This window comes from Cyprinus carpio, chromosome B23, assembly GCF_018340385.1.
Source record: "Cyprinus carpio isolate SPL01 chromosome B23, ASM1834038v1, whole genome shotgun sequence".
Taxonomy (NCBI): domain Eukaryota; kingdom Metazoa; phylum Chordata; class Actinopteri; order Cypriniformes; family Cyprinidae; genus Cyprinus; species Cyprinus carpio.
In genome coordinates this window covers 26,941,655-26,945,927 of record NC_056619.1, presented here as the reverse complement: position 1 = coordinate 26,945,927, position 4,273 = coordinate 26,941,655, and the positions used below count along the sequence as shown (strand labels likewise).

At 37.0% G+C, this 4,273-nt stretch overlaps 1 pseudogene; it reads left to right on the top strand.

The window, feature by feature from the left end:
* Positions 1-205: 205 nt before the first annotated feature.
* LOC109097471 overlaps positions 206-4,273 on the top strand; it is an 8,987-nt pseudogene continuing 4,919 nt past the window's right edge.

Below are 4,273 nucleotides of genomic sequence, written 5' to 3'. Positions count from 1 at the left end.
CACAAGTGTGGGTTTATGATGAAACATTTCTACCTTCTGGAAATCCTCTGAAAGATTCAAAGTCACACCAGAACTACTTTAATAAATAAAAAGACAAAACAGAACAGCATTTTCCCGGTTAAAAATGACACAAATTACAAGGGTCTACGTTTATGAACTGGTTTATATGGCGAGTTTGAGAGAGGCGGGGTGTCACCTTTCACCCGTCAGTCACACACACACACACACACACACACACACACACACTATCGTGTGTTTCTCTCTGATGGAGCTGGCGTCTCTCCTGCGGATCTTCAGGCTCCTGGTGCTCCTGATCGTCTTTCAAGGTGTGTGTGTGGTGTTTTATTACACACTCAACACACACTCATCCAGGTGAACATTTACATTTACATTTAATTAATTGGGAATTTAAATCAGGCTCAGTGTTCCTCAAGTCTAAACTGTTTTAAAAATACTTAAGTGAAATATGATCACTGAAATACGATATTTAAGGCTGGATAATTGTATCAGTTGTTTATTATTCATGCAACAGTACATAACTACAATAACTTTGTCTATTGCTCTTATTAAAGTTTATAGCATGATTTGTTCAGTTTTAACTATAGGCTACTGAATGACAAAGCATAGGCTAGTTTTTGTGTATTTCATTTCATTCTGTAACCTACTTGTTCTGCAGATCGGTGTGTACTAGTGTTAAATGCTACTGTTTTTTGATCAGGTTTACGACAGAAAATATCATGATCATTTTTTTTATGCTTTTCCATTACCCAAGTGACGAATCCTGTCAGCATAAAACCTGTCCTTGGGCCTTTTTTTATTACTGTCAGTTAAAGTGCCGGCGATCAATGTGTTGCCAGATATTGTGATTAAAACAAACTAAAAATAAATAAAAAATAAATCGAAATTATTTCCAATCCTTTGCAAATAAGATGAGATAATGATATCGCTGACTCTAAACTGCAACTTCCTGCTTTATTAACTTTCTAAAGTGTTAAATTAAGTGTAAAAGACAAGTCCAAAAACGCTTATAATAGCTGGATCTGGCGCCCGCGCCCTCATCAAAATCACTCAAGATCTGACACCAGAAGCTCAGCTGAAACTGCAATTACACTAAAAGAGCTCTGAGCAGATAAAACACTCTAAACTATCACTCAGAGACAGAAGACATGAGGAGATTGAGTGAGACAGCAAACATTGATCATGTTGAATATTTAGAGCCTAAAAATTCAATCAATTCCAAATGTGATACGGTGGCTTTGGAAACTGTGTTTTCTTTTAGAGATGGGATGAGGGACCCACTTCAGCTGCTGCGCTGCGTTAAGCTCAGACACAAGTTTTCCATTATAAAAACCGGCCAAAAGGTGGGTGTGAGACTCAAGATCAAGCAGCTTTCCTTCTGAGGACTGAAAGTGTTTGTTTCCTTCTCAGTATAAAACTGGAGAGCTTCACGCAGGAGCTGTCAGATTTCATGAGCTGCCCGCACAGATCAAACACAACCGAGCGCGAGCTGAACAGGTTTGTGTGTCTTTATATTTAGATTAACACCTTTAACAGACACGCTTTGTATGCTTTGTATGACGGCAAATCGATTAGAATGATGCATTTTAACAGGTAATATACAGGCAATGATGCATGTGCAACAACAATGTGCATATATCTTAACATACTATACATATAACATAATGTAATTAAGGCAGCAGCTATTTGCACTGTGTATATTGGAGATAGATGCTATTTACACTAAGTGAACATTGTAATGTATTCTATTTACAATAAATAAAAATACCAGTATTTTCTTAGCAAAATACTATTTACACTGCACTATGTTAAAATAGCAGGATTTTCTGCGATTTATACTCCTTATTGCGAATATTGACAATTATCTGCACCTCAGTGTTGTAGTACATAATAAAACAGTATGCAATAATAACATGCTGAGTATGAATTATAATTTAAATTCAAATTATTAAATGGATGCCACCTTATTGGGACAATATAAGCCTACCTGATACTTTATTTTCAACTTTTAGCTTATTTCCTTTTATTGAAAATAAATGTTTTTTTGATGTGATGTGAGATTTGAAAAGGACGACAAAAAAGTTCGGCAAAAGGCGAATTCAAACCCTTTTTATTTTATATTACACATGACATGGATTCGTCTGTACTCTGAAAAATTTCTGCGTCCAAAATATCTGAGTCCAAGTCCTGAGTCCAAGTACCCCAACTCTGCTTGACACATTCTGTATCAGGAGTCCCTGCTCCATGTGTCTATTGCCTAAAGGGTCCTTGCCCTGATTTACAGTGTTTGCTGTTTTAGGATCATAAGATTAATGTGGGAGCTAAAAATCACACCCCAAAAAACACCCCGATTTAGAAGCCTTGCCCCTAGAGTTTACGACATGGAGAAACATACCTGGACAAAAAGAGAAATTGGTCTTGCTCCAAAAACACCCGTTAGCCTTGTATGACATCAGAAACGTTGTCCTGATTAGACACAGAAACACTTTTTATATACTGCTTAAAACGGCGCCATCTGTTCAAGAATGAAGTTCAACATAATAATATTTATATACCAGTAAAGTTGGGGTATATATGCTTTTATCAGTGTTTCCTGATAAACAAGACTCATAACATAGCATAAACATGCAATACACTTACTGCTCATTATTACAATTCAAAAAACAAAAATAAACAAGCAATACAAGAATTGAAGATGTTAGAATAAACCCAAAGATTTAAAAACATTCAAGCACAAGACGCTAAGGAACTCAACTGAGTACTCCCGGTCCTTTCATCGGGTCTTGTTGAGATATATAGTTGAGTATCATCAGCAGTGGAAACTAATCCCGTATTTGCTAATAATATCACCAAGGGGCAACATGTTTATTGAAAATAGCAGAGGACCTAGGACAGATCCTTGTGGCACTCCATACTTTATTACCGATAATTAAGATGATTCTCATTTAAATAGACAAAGTGATAATGATCAGACAGGTAACCAGGATCTAAAGCCTGTCCTTGGATACCTGTATAGTTTTGTAATTGATCTATGAGTATGTCGTGATCTATGGTGTCGAACGCAGCACTAAGATCAAGTAAGACTAGCAATTGGATGCAGCCTTGGTCTGATGCAAGAAGCAAGTCATTTGTAATTTTAACAAGTGCAGTTTCTGTGCTATGGTGGGGGAATTCTTCATAGAGATAATCTTTTTTGCAGGAAGAAGCACAATTGAGCAGACAACTTTTTGTAAAATTTTAGATATAAATAGAAGAATTTGGCTGCATGGTTAATTGCTAACACATTTTTCTGTGGTGTGACAAAATCAGAACACAAATTTAATATTACTACACAGACTTTAATGATAGACTAATGAGCTTAGATTGTCGGACAGGAAAATAATGTAAATAAACAAAATCCTGTCATTATACAATTCTCTGCCGATTTTTGTGTAGAAGGGACCATACGCCCAATTCTCTTTTATGCATTTTGTAAATGAGGCAAGCAGTTAAAAACAGGTAAAACCATGCATCTTTAAATACTGAGATGGTTTATTTTACTGGAGATTACACTTGTAAAGCTACTGGATGCTAAAAAACATTCTCTCTGTGTGTTTTTGTCAGAATGAGGCTGCAGTTTTGCTGTAACGCCACAGGATCCTTATTCCTCACCAAACACAACACGGCCATCAATCAGACCATCCCATATGAGACAAGCACAACAAAAACATACAAAATGAATGCAGTTGTTCACAGCATGTTGCCTGAGGTGTGTATGTGAAGGTGTGTAAAATTAAAAAGTTATGTTTTTGACAACTGAAAAGACTCTTTCACACCCAAAGTGAAATGAATAAGCCTCAGGCTAAATGCAATGCCGATTTCTCTCAACACAGAGCTGTCAGTGAATAAATGGGAAAACAAAGTAACTGGCCTTACTTTTTTGAAAAAGTCACTCTGAATTTTTATTGTAAATTTAAAAGTAATGCATTACTTTACTAGTTACTTCCAAAAAAGCTATCTGATAATAATATCAGTAATATGTGTGTGTGTACCCTTTCTATCCCGGTGGGGACTTAAACCTGAATGCAAGTGTGCGTGTGTGTGCGTGTGTGTGTGTGTGTGTGTGTGTGTGTGTGTGTGTGTGTGTGCAGGATTTCCCCTGGAGCGGGCGTCGTCTGGGTCGGTGTGCTGTGGTTGGCAGTGGTGGGATTCTGAAGAACAGCAGCTGTGGACGTGAGATTGACAGCGCAGACTTTGTCATACGGTAAACACATCC